The sequence below is a fragment of the Sphaerodactylus townsendi genome, linkage group LG01, assembly GCF_021028975.2.
Source record: "Sphaerodactylus townsendi isolate TG3544 linkage group LG01, MPM_Stown_v2.3, whole genome shotgun sequence".
Taxonomy (NCBI): domain Eukaryota; kingdom Metazoa; phylum Chordata; class Lepidosauria; order Squamata; family Sphaerodactylidae; genus Sphaerodactylus; species Sphaerodactylus townsendi.
The window spans coordinates 191311824-191324867 of NC_059425.1; the positions used below are offsets into that span (position 1 = coordinate 191311824).

Consider the following 13044-nt stretch of genomic DNA (forward strand, 5'->3'; position numbering starts at 1 on the left):
GCAGCTCAGCTTTTTTTAACTGGGGCCTGTCCCTGGCAGTGCTCGCGGTACCAGGACGGGCCCAGATTTTAATCCAGGGACGGCCAGTCAGCCAGGAGGCCCCTCCGCCTTTGTTGGTTGAAAAAATAGAGGGAAGAGAAAGGAAAAAAAAGAGAATAGTTTCTTTCGCGGAAGTTCGAGGATGAGTTCGGAAGGCACAATTAGGGATCAATGATCTGTGTGATGGGTTTACCCATCCCAGACTAGAAAGGTCAGATTTTGACCTGGCTCATGAGGTCCCTTCCTCCAGAGATTGACATGGATGTCCAGAATCGATGGGGCGGACTGTGAGCTGCCGCTCGAGCCCCGGGCTGTGGACCGTGAGCGGGCGGATGCTCCGTCTTGCGGTTTGTTTTTTTTTCCCCCCCCCCCCCAGATGTGCCCGGACAGGTCTCGGTTGGCCACTGGTCAGGCCACTTCGGCTGCTCTGATGGACGGTCACATCAAGCGCCCGGTGTCCACCAGGCCCTTGAACAGACACCCCTCCATGGTGGAGCTCCATAATGCAGTGGGGAGCTCCCGATGGGTGTTTCCACCGCTGTGATGGTGGTACTGGCTAGCAGCTCTGATGGCTGCCGGGGCTCGTGGCCCTTTAAGGCGCCGATGGCGGGCAGCGCATGGGGCAGGAGGATCAGCTGTCAGCGCAGCTGGTTCCATCTATGGGCAACTCCTGTGAGGATGTTCAGTCCAGAGCTTGGAGATGGATGGAGTCCCTGAGTGCGTGGAGTTCGATGACTCGGGGACGCATGAACAGTCCCTGTTCAGCTGAAGCCCGGAGGCCTTTGGCAGCACCAGCCCAATGGTCCCCGGTAGGGATAGGGAGTGCGCCATACACTGGGTTGGGGGCGGACGAGGACCTGCGTGGGGAACTTGAAGGAGATGGGCTGGGTGCACGTGAGCGAGAGATGCCACGAGAGGGGGGTGGTTGGGTGTGGGTCTTGGTGTTTGGGTCTGCTCTGGTATACTCTTCCCCTTGGTCCTGGGCTGGGGAGATGCCGAGGGCGGGAAGTTTCCCGACGGGCAGTCGCTTCTCCAGTGGAAGCCTTTCTGGCCACCCGGGGGCATCGGGTTTTAAGCGCCCTCGGGGGCCTTCTTTCGCTCTTGGGGGAGGACCCTCCTCCGCGCCATCGGGATTATGTAGGCCCCCCCGCCGGGCTGCCTCCACTCCCTCCTCGAAGTGTCCTGACCTGCACCGCAATTAAAGCCTTAATCATCCTGGGGCTGTCTCCCTGGCCGGTGGAGAGTGCTGCTTGGCGAGGAGGCTAGCAATTGGTGCCCGCGGAGGGATCCGAGCAGTCCTGGCAAGCCTTAAGCATATCGGCCAGTTCAGGATCTTTGCCCCTGAGGCCCGCGGATTGCTCCTCGCGGCACTCCAGTGGAGGGAGTTCTCCTTGGCAAAGCGCATGAGGGAGTCTGCTTGGGCCTCCTCGCTATCTACTCTGCCTCTTGAGAGCCTCCTGGAGCCTGTTCACAAATTCTAGCATTATTAGGGCTCTCTGGGGTTTTTGCCGGATGGCGGAGAAACTTTGCGTTGGCTGGCCGGCATTGGGAACCTTGATGAAACGCCTTGTAGAGCATGCATTCAGAAGGCGACAGTAATCGCGGTGGCGGTATTCTGGCAGGACAATCTGATGCGTTGGGGTTGGCGAAGGCATCGAAGCACGTAAAGGCGCTTGCTGCGGTGTAGGCGCTTCACCTGGTGACTCCCCTAGCGAAGCATTGCTGGCGGAACTTCGCTTTCCCAGATCACATATTATTACAGAGGCTCAAAAGCATGCGAAAGGTGGTCTTCCAGGGTCATCCAGAACCATTAGGTGATTCTGCTTGCGACTGCCTCTAGCATGCCTCACATAGGGGCTGGTGGTTCTCCTACGCCTCGCATCGCTTTGGCGGAGCTTCGGTGAGTGTGTATGTTATAACCTAAAGGGCGGTATTACGACAACTCAGCCGAATAATCGCCACCCTCCCCCTCGGCTATCCGTGGAGTGAACGGGGCATAGAGGCTGCAGGATATGCGACATCGCTCTTCCGTCAGGGTTTCCTTTTTTTTGCGGGTTGTAGCTAATCACGCTCTTCTGCGAGGGTTTGAAACCAGCATGCCATTACGCGATGGCGCTTGACGGAGGTGCTATGGCTTCCAGAAAATGAAGGCGGAGCAAGATGAGGGGGGGGCCGAGCAGGTGGAGAATTTGAAGGAGGCAGAGGGGAGCAAGGGGGGCAGAAGGAGGAGCAGGCGTCCAATTTAGAGGATAGAGAAAATTCCGGGGGTGAAACTGAAGTTGAAAGGTCAAAAGCGAGGGCGATCTACAGCAAGTGAGCTTCATAGGACCTGCAGGCTGATGGCGACATAACATTGTCTCCCACGTCAGTAGCAGTGACATCGGGCAACCCGAAGCTCTGTCGCGAAGAGTGCGCCCGATGTTTTCCTAATCCTTAAGATTCAATGTCCCCCCCTCCGGGTCCCATGGACATTGAGCTTCAATCTCCTCAACCAATTTCGCGCGAGCTCCCCTCTCTTTACGCCGAGACCCTGCCGCGTTTACTTCGCTTAACGCTTTTAGTTCGCTAACGGCTGCTTGTCATAAGCCCTGCTTTGCAAGCTCCCATACTTACCGGTGTTCCGTTGGGACGAGAGAGTGTCCTAGGACTCAGGTCCCTGGATGCGCCGATCCAGCCCGGACCGGGCGATACCGAAGGTGGAGTCCCTGGATCGCTGCTCGATCCAGCGGACGTCGGTACCTTGACCCTTTCCCAGGCCCGCACGGTAAGCAGGGTGGAGGTCTTCGAGGATTCCCGGTTTTCGGCACCAGCTTGTAGTCGTGCCGCGAGGTCAGCGCAAGAACGAGACGAGGACGCGGTGATAACATCTGGTGGAGAGCGCCAGCAGCGGGAGCGCGGGTGTCCGTGTTCCTAGCGACTCTGCCGCGTGCTGGTTCCTGGCACCTTTATTATGCGATTCTAAGCGGTGTAGAAGGGGCGGAACGGGGAAATCCGGGAGAGCCGAGAGTGGGAGACTGAGAGATCATCATGTGATGCATGATCTCACCTATGGCTGCCTACGTCGCGAGGAGAGGAGCATCAGCGTCTGGGCCTAATCCTCACCTGGGGGGGCAAGACCATTGTCCCTTTGTCTGGGACACCCGGTGGTTGTGAGCCAGGTAGTTCATGACCCGTGACTCATCGGGGGGTGAGGAGTGGGGGAGCGGTGCGACCAGAAGATCGTAGGAGCGCTGGTGTTCCAGCGCTCTACTTACGGTGCTGCTGGGTCAGCAGCTCATCCCTACAAGTTAAGTAAAGTTTCTTTTTATAATCACAGCAAAAGTCTCCTGGTCTTTCCTCTCACTCTGCTTATTACCCAAATAGGGAAACAATTCCCCAACAAAAGGTTATGGGGGCCCAGACAGCTTACTAGCTGCGAGGAGACCAAAGAAAAGAGATTGCTGTGCAGATTTTAAAAGGAAAGTTTTTTTCTTGCTGCCTCAATCGGAGGTATTTTGGATTTACAGTGGTACTTTTGAATGGGAAGAAGACACAAGAAGAGGAGCAACATGTCCACAGCAGACAGCGCGTCCGGATTTTCTACACGTAATGCCTGTACAGGTCACGTAAGTCGAAGTTTCTCCCAGTTTGCCACCGCTAAAGAAAATCTTAGACAAAAATAACTTCCTCATGTGGCGCACCTGCATGTTCTTCAGAATTTGGAAGTCCAAGAAATAAGCGTATGTCCTAACAGGGAATCCGGCCAGGGCCTGATGCTGGCTATAGAGCCCAGGAAGCCAGTTTAACGTGATGATAAAAGAGCCTTACTCTTCATATGTTCATCTCTGGATGAATCTGAGGCTTCTATCTAGCAATGGATTGCAAAACTGCGCTTCTGCGTGCTCTATGGGAATCTTTAAATGGTAGATATGCATTTGGGTCAAGTCAATTTGTCCAGGATCGCTTCAGGCAACAACTGTATACATGCAGAATGTCCCCAAGTGGAGCTTTAACTGAGTATATCTACAATATATGGAGGATTTAAGACATCAAATACGAGCAACAGGAGCTACATTGCTAGATGATGATTTTCCTAAGCCGCTTTACTTGTGAGTCTGCCAGCACGTTATAACCTCTCATGTAGCTGTACTTCCAAGCTTTCGTGGATGATTTAACAGTGGATTATGCCCTTAAAATTACTTTAAGAAATGCTGCAATTGGTCTTAAAGAGAAGTCAAGTTCTCCAGGAAATGGAACTCTACTTTGAAAAGTGCATGGTCATTATCATCGTTAAAGCAGCAGAAAACCTGTTTCACCTGTGGAAAAAAAAAGGGTCCACGTGGCTTCTGACTGCTGGTCCAAGGAAGCTAGCCTTTGCCCACAAATGGAAATAAGTTTAGATAAAAAGGGCTCTCCCGGAAGGAATGCAAAGAATGCACCTTTTGAGCAAAAGAGCAAAAAGGGAGGTGGAAAATTGCCCTCAGAAGCTCTAAAACCTTTTTTTGCTATGCCAATGACTCTGGAACCCAAAGGAAAGGAGAATTGGTTTCTGTTAGACTCTGGCACAGGAAAGCATGTTTTGAGATGACAAAAGTATTTTTACTGACTTGAAGCCATGCAACGAAGTTTTAACCCAAGCTAATGGGAGCAGTTTTTGCCCCGAGGGAGAAGGCTGATCAGCAAAATTGCACTTTTATTTATGAAAAAGGAGAAATGATATTGTTTACTTTGAAAAAGGCGTTCTTTGTCCCAACTCGTTAGATAATCTCTTTGTCTATAGCAAGCTTTGTAAAGGCACAATGTGAAATTGTTATGAAGGAAGAATGTTGTCTAATCATTGACAGGGAATTAAATAAGACATTCCGTGCTGAGCTCCATGGCAATTATTACTATCTGAAAGATGTAAACCCATTTGATGCTGATGATAAATCTTTGAAAGTATCTAAGGACATTTGCAAACACAAAACGTGGCGATTTTCTCTTGGCATCAAAAAATTATCATCGATCTTTTAAGTCTCAGAAACAACTTGTTGAAAGTTGCAATTTGAAAGTTTTTGATTGTGGCCTAACTCTTGAGAAATGTGAGATTTGTTTGAAAGCAAAAGGGACTGCACCTAGGGTCAGTAGAACGAAAGGCCATGAAGCCAATGTGGAGTTTTTGGAAAGGGTGAATTGTGACTTGGTAGGCCCTTTGTCGCCATCTTGTGGCGGAGCCAGGTATATGCTCACAATCTGTGAAGCCAAAAGTAAATACGCAAGCATCTATTTTCTGAAGTCAAAAGACCAAGCTGTTGATAAACTGAAAGGCTATCTAGCATCACTGAAAAACAAGTTTGGCAAGTCTCCAGAGGTATTATTCTCTGATAATGGCTCTGAATTTGTTAATAACAATCTTGAAGAGTATTTAGCCAGTGAAGGCATTGTGCATGCTAGATCAGTAAAGTATAGCGCTTTCCAGAATGGTGGAATTGAGCGAGTCAACAGGACTATTCTAGAAGCTACTCGTTGTTTGTTGATGCAAGCAAACCTGCCTGACCCCTACTGGGCAGAGGCAGCAAATACTGCCACCTACTTGCAGGCCAATAGAAGCTTATCTACTCAGCAACAGGAAAGACTCCTTATGAGCTGTGGAATGGCAAGTTGCCAGGATTAAAAGCATTTAAAGTCTTTCTCGGATCAAAAGTTTTTAGCTTTGTCCCTAAAGAAAAGAGAGCGATGGCTGGATCCAAGAGTGGAACTGCCCATTATAATATGATACAACCCATTTTCATGGGGATATAGGATCCTGAATCCCGCAACCACGCAGTTGACGCCTTTGAATGCGAAGCTTACATTGATGAAGGGAATTTCCCAGAGGCTCCTATCCAGGGCAATGGTGCGCAAAGGCCCGCTCCAGATTCCTGGGGAACTCCACCTTATCAGAGCGCTATCAGTGAAGCAGCTGTTGCCCCCAGTGAGAGTTTGGAAACTGCCAGTTTAGAAGGGGCAACTGGGCAGTCTGACTCAGAGCAAAGTGACACAGAGGAAGAAGAGATTCCTGTCACTGAAAGGAGATCACAGAGGGCTAACAAAGGAGTTATGCCTGCAAATATGATGACTATAAGTTTGCTCGCGCAAGTGTTGAATCTGAAAATGTTGAATCTAAAAGTGAATCCACTAGCCTTGATGGAAGTATGCAACTGCCCACTCCTGAGGTAGGGAAGTGGACAGCCTTCAGGACATTGTTGAGTATTGCAGTTTCAAGGCAGATGCAAGTGCAACACTTGAATATTGGGACTATTTCTAGCAAAAGAAAGCTACCAGCTTTACTAAAGGAACAAGGTTTTCAGCAAGGGCAAGCTGAACCATGTTTATTTTCAAGGATGAAAAATGGACAGTACCAGTACATTTTGACATTTGTTGATGATCTTTTAGTCTGCGTGAGAATGCAGCAGAAATTGCCAAGATGATGAATCGCTCTGTTGGAGTAAAGCAACTGGGAGAAGCAAAGCAATATTTGGGAATACAAATGGAAAGAACCCAGGATGGAGGATTTCTTCTCAACCAGAAAGCAAAAATTATGGACTTTATTGAGTCAGTGAACATGAAAGATGCAAAAGGTGTCAGGACACCAATGAAGCCTGAATACCTCCCGTCCAATGTGATGGACAGCCACCGGAGAACAATCATAGATATAGAGAAGCCATTGGAAAGTTGCTGTATCTGAGCACAGTCTCACATCTCAGATATCGCCAGCTAAAGCTGCAGGAATATTAAGCAGAAAGACAAGTGCAATCTGAAATCATCAAGGATTGGAAAGTTGCAAAGAGAATAGCTCAATATCTGATCAAAACAATGGACTTAAAATTGAGGATTTCACCCTGCAAGTGATCCAAAACTAATAGGTTACATGGATGCAACCAAGTGAAGACAACACTGATTTTGCTTCAACAAGCGGATACAGTTTCTACTATGGAGAGAACTTGATAAGCTGGACTAGGTAGAAAACAGACTATTATTGCCCAATCTACTATGAATCTGGAAATGCATTGCAGTCAATAATAGTGCATGTCGAGAAATGGAATGGATCAATAATTTACTCAGCGACTTTGGCATAGATGAATCTAAGCCAATCACCCTGTTTGGAGGACAATCAAGCCAGTATTACCCTCTGATGAAGTCTGAAGGGATCATCACTAGAAGTAAACATTATCGCGAATCAAGATCCTTTGGTGACTGAGACGGATGATGAAGGAGGGACTGATCACCGTCGAGTATACACCCTCAGAAGAGATGGTGGCTGACATCTTCAATTAAGCCACTGGGAAGACTGAAGTTTGAAAATCTTTCGGGAGAAAGTTTATGCATGCAATTTTAATGTGATTGAATTTGATATATGCATTGCCGCGATGAAGTTGGAATTTTGTTTCAATGTTATGATTAAGCTTTCTTTATGATAAAGCACAGTGATTGCAAGTGCATTGGTGACAATGACACTTGGAGAAGGGGTTTGTTAGGACGGTAAGTGTCTGTCACAATCCCACAACAAGGGGTTAACTTGTGCATGTTAATTAGCTAGTGAGGTCAGTGTCTTGCTATCAATTCATTGATGAGTCATTGGGCAGTTAATCCGACATTGCTTAGGTGAGGCAGAGCACGTAGGTCAGAGGTTATAAAGTTAACTATATTTCTTTGTCTCACACTCCATTCTCTTTTTCTTGTACCTGTAAGATGGATTCACCTTAAGAGGTGAATGCCTAGGCCACATGTGGGCTCACATGTGCCTAAGTTCTGTAACTAAGTTTGTACTAGAATAGTAAGGATTTGTTATGTTTATTCCATGTATACCCTACCCTGATTTAGTTAAGTAAAGTTTCTTTTTATAATCACAGCAAAAGTCTCCTGGTCTTTCCTCTCACTCTGCTTATTACCCAAATAGGGAAACAATTCCCCAACAATTGTGGGGATAAAATGCAATATACTTACATATGTGGTTGGAATGCCAGGAGGTTAAACAATTATGGGAACAAGTTTTAATGTATGCAGAAAAATATGTAAAAGTAAAAAATAAGAATAAATATAGACTTATTATTTATAGACATAATTGAAAACAAAGAAATAGAACAAAGAAAACGGTTATTATTCACATTGATGATTAGAGCAGTCCTTGCCTTAATAGCATTGGGATGGAAAAATAAAAACATGTGGAATATGCAGAAATGGATGGAATATGTATGGGAGCAGATACAATTGGAAATTTTTGGAATAATGTCCAGAAACCAAATATGGCAAGATAAACAAATGGACATGTTGACAGTTTGGACTGAATTCACAGACTGGTCGTCTGAAGTTGGAATCACAGAATAGAAGTGGAAAAGAAGAACTGAAAGAATGCACCTGCTGTGCATGTTTGAAAAAAGAAGGAAGGATTTGGGGGTGGAGGGGGAAAAGGGGGCAAAAGGATATTAAGGATGTATTAAAAGGTTACAAAAGTGTTCGTAAATTTAATCGTAAATATCTGTTACCAATGATTATCTGTAATTTAGTTGACAGAAGTCAGTTCCGGACAGAAGTCATCATGGCCTTGGAGGAACTGGAAAAACAGAGAGAAGGTACCATAATTAAAATATGTACAAACGTACCGTAAGAAGAACATTTTAAGATCTGCATGATTAGCTGGGCACTTAATTACAATACTGTTGAATTGCTGGGAAAGACCTTGGAGGGATTTGAAATTTACTTGTTGTTCTAGGTTAAAAGGAAACTGTCATAAAACAATGTCCAGGTGGTACCTTAGCCCTGCTAAGTTAATTCCATGAGGTAGTCAAGCCCAGCTGGAAGATTGGTAGCACTAATCCTATCCCAGTGGTGGAGAACCTATGGCACGGGTGGCAGAGGTGGCACTCAGAGCCCTCTCTGTGGGCACGCACAAACAGAGTTCATCATGTTGGGGGGGGAAATTGCCCCCCCGACACATCTAGGCTGGCCTGGGCTGCTGGGCTCGATTATTAGCATTAAACCTAAGACCTAATTTTGGGGAAGCCGTATAGGTAACCCTGTTAAGCGCTGTTAAACCCCACTGATTTTCATGCGAAGTACTAAAGCGCGATCCTTTACCTGGGAGTAAGCTCAGTTGCTGGCAATGTGGCTTACTTCTGAGTAAACCCTCCCAGGGTCGTGAATCACCCGTTGGAAGAGTTGCATGGTTTCTTCAAAGCATAAGAACATAAGAACAAGCCAGCTGGATCAGACCAGAGTCCATCCAGTCCAGCTCTCTGCTACTCGCAGTGGCCCACCAGGTGCCTTTGGGAGTTCACATGTAGGATGTGAAAGCAATGGCCTTCTGCGGCTGTTGCTCCTGAGCACCTGGACTGTTAAGGCATTTGCAATCTCAGTTCAAAGAGGATCAAGATTGGTAGCCATAAATCGACTTCTCCTCCATAAATCTGTCCAAGCCCCTTTTAAAGCTATCCAGGTTAGTGGCCATCACCACCTCCTGTGGCAGCATATTCCAAACACCAATCACACGTTGCGTGAAGAAGTGTTTCCTTTTATTAGTTCTAATTCTTCCCCCCAGCATTTTCAATGAATGCCCCCTGGTTCTAGTATTGTGAGAAAGAGAGAAAAATTTCTCTCTGTCAACATTTTCTACCCCCTGCATAATTTTATAGACTTCAATCATATCCCCCCTCAGACGTCTCCTCTCCAAACTAAAGAGTCTCCAAACGCCAAACAGCCTTTCCTCATAAGGAAGGGTGCTCCAGTCCCTCAAACCATCCCTCAAGGTTGCCCTTCTCTGCACTTTTTCAATCTCTTCAATATCCTTTTTGAGATGTGGCGACCAGAACTGAACACAGTACTCCAAGTGCGGTCGCACCACTGCTTTATATAAGGGCATGACAATCTTTGCAGTTTTATTATCAATTCCTTTCCTAATTATCCCCAGCATAGAGTTTGCCTTTTTTTCACAGCTGCCATACATTGAGTTGACATTCCCATGGAACTATCAACTAAGACTTCAAATCCCTTTCCTGGTCTGTGACTGATAGCACTGACCCCTGTAGCGTGCAGTATGAAGTTTGGATTTTTTGCCCCTATGCATCATCACTTTACATTTTGCTACATTGAACTGCATTTGCCATTTCTGGAGAGCCCACTTACCTAATTGATCAAGGTCCGCTTTGAGCTCCTCGCAATCCTTTTGTGGGTTCTCACCACCCTACATAATTTGGTATCATCTGCAAACTTGGCCAACACGCCACTCCACCCCTACTTCCAGATCATTTATGAATAGGTTAAAGAGCACTGGTCCCACCACGGATCCTTGGGGGACACCACTCCCTACATCTCTCCATTGTGAGAATTTCCCATTTACACCCACTCTTTGCTTCCTGTTTCTCAACCAGTTTTTAATCCATAGGAGGACTTCCCCTCTTATTCCTTCATTGCTGAGTTTTCTCAATAGTCTCTGGTGAGGAACTCTGTCAAAAGCCTTTTGGAAATCCAAGTAGACAATGTCCACTGGTTCCCCTTTTATCCACACACATGCCTATTTACATCCCTCAAAGAACTCTAGTAAGTTTGTAAGACAGGATTTGCTCTTCTCTGCAAGTGCCATGCTGACTCCTTTCTACAGCAGGTCTTGCTTTTCTACATGTTTAACAATTTTATCTTTTAATGACAGATCTCTACCACCCTACTAGGAACAGATGTCAAACCACTGGCCTGTAATTTCCTCGGTCCCCCCTAGATCCTTTCTTTTTTTTTAAAGATTGGTGTGACATTGGCCATCTTCCAGTCTTCTGTGATGGAGCCTGATTTCAAGGATAAGTTGCATATTAAAAGTGAGAAGATCAGCAATTCCATTCTTGAGCTCTCTTTAAGAACTCTTGGGTGCACGCAATCTGGGCCAGGGGATTTGGTAGCATTTAGTTTATCAATGGCTGCCAGAACTTCTTTCCTTGTCTACCACTATCTTCATGAAGGTTCCCTTGATTCGGCCTCCTAAGAAGCTTGGTCGCAGGTGCAGGAATTTTCCTCACCTCCTCTTGGGTGAAGACAGATGCAAAGAATTCATCCAGCTTCTCTGCAATCTCCCTGCCATCTTTTAGCACACCCTTTGTTCCTTTGTCATCTTAACGGGCCTACCATTTCCTTTGCTGGCTTTCCTGCTTTTGATGTACTTGAAGAACTGTTTGTTGCTGGTTTTGATGTTCACAGCCATGCGTTCCTCATAATCCTTTTTAGCCTCCCTTACAGCTAACTTGCTTCTCTTTTGCCACCATTTGTGTTCTCTCTGGTATTCTTTATCAGTTAACTTTGGACTTCCATTTTCTAAAATACATCTTTTTTTCCTCAATAATTTCCTCAACGTCCTTTGTTAACCATGGTGGCTTTCTTTTGGACTGGGTGCTGCCTTTTCTAACCTGTGGAACACATTCCTGTATTGAGCTTTTAAGACTATCATGTGTTTTTAAATAACCTCCAAGCATCTTGGACATTTTTGACTCTCTTTGATTTTCCCTTTCAGCCTCAAGCACTTTTATCCCCCCTCATCTTTGAGAAATTTCCCTTTCTTGAAGGCAAATGTAACTACATTAGTAGCTGCCACTTCTTGTTCGTGATGCAGAGATACTGAATCTGGCACCGCATTGTGGTCGCTGTTCCCTATCGGCTCACCAACACTGACTTCCTGCACCACAGGTCCTGGGTCCCCACATAGAATTAGATCTTAGGATCACATCTCCCCTGGTTGGTTCTACAACCATCTGCTCCTAAGCCACAGTCATTTAGTAGCATATCCAGGGAATGTTCTCTCCCCACTATGACCTGAACATGCATTTTTCCAGCTTCTTATATGGGGATAGTTAAAATCATTTTATTACCCACTACATTTTGCTTTTGTTGGCCTCTCTAATTTCTTTTTTCCATCTCAGAATCCTTCTTAGCGCTTTGGTCAGGGGGATCATACTATATTCCTAATGTTAAACTGTGTGCTTCACCCCTGGTATTGATATCCACAGTGCTTCTGTAGAGGAATCAGCTCCCCCTGTATCATTGTCTATTTTATGTGACACTATGCCTCTCTTTGATGTAGAGGGCCACCCCACCCCCAACACGCCTCCTGTCCTATCCTTCCTGTAGAGCCTGTAACCTCGGATAACAGCATCCCACTGGTTCTCCTCATTCCATCATGTCTCTGTGATGCCCACTATATCAATGTCCTCCTTCAAAACTCTGTACTCCAGCTCCCCCATTTTTTAGGTCGTAATGCTTCTACTATTAGCATAGAGACAATTCTGTATACTCTGTCTCTCGTCCCTAACCTGGGATTTATGTGTTTTGCCCTCTAGCCTTTTTTTGTAGACACTATCACTTCTATCACATTGCTATGTTCCTCACTTGTATGTGGTTGATTTAAAAAAACCTCCTTCTTCTCTGTCTGCCATCCCCATGGACTCTGTATTCCGAACTCGAAGTCTACCTCAGCTCCCTGTTGGCTTTCCCCCCCCAGGGATCAGTTTAAAAGCTGTTCTGCCACCTTTTAATGTTGAGCGCCAGCAGCCACAAGGTTCCTCTTTGGTTAAAGATAGAGGCCGTCCCTTTTGTACAGGCCTGCCTTATCCCTGCAAAAGGTTCCCCAGTTCCTGACAAATCTGAAAACCCTCTGCCTTGCACCACGCTTCTCATCCACGCATTGGAGGACCCTGTATCTCCTCAGCTTGCCTAGCTCACCCTGCTTGGCTGGTGGAACGGAGGTGGCATTTCAGAAAGGAAATGCCACCTTAGGGGTCCCTGGATTTTTAACCTTTTCCCTAGCAGCCTAAATTTAGCTTCCAGAACCTCCCAGCTACATTTCCCAATGTCATTGGTACCAATGTGGACTCACAACTGCTGACTCCCAATCTCCCAGCACTGTCTAACTTAGCCTAGATCTATTGACCGGCATTGACATCCGCGATACCTTATCTCACGACAGGCAGGCAAGTCACCATGCGGTCATCCACGCCTGTCACAAACCCAACTCTCTATATTCCTGATGATGAA

The 13044-nt window shown here is 46.4% G+C and overlaps 1 long non-coding RNA gene across 1 annotated transcript; it reads right to left on the bottom strand.

Moving 5' to 3' along the window:
• Positions 1-8069: 8069 nt before the first annotated feature.
• On the bottom strand, positions 8070-9172 carry LOC125440889. The gene is made up of 2 exons (XR_007245760.1): positions 9115-9172; positions 8070-8590 (listed from the first exon to the last, which is right to left on the bottom strand). It is a non-coding gene; the product is annotated as an uncharacterized LOC125440889 (long non-coding RNA).
• Between the last annotated feature and the right edge of the window lie 3872 nt (positions 9173-13044).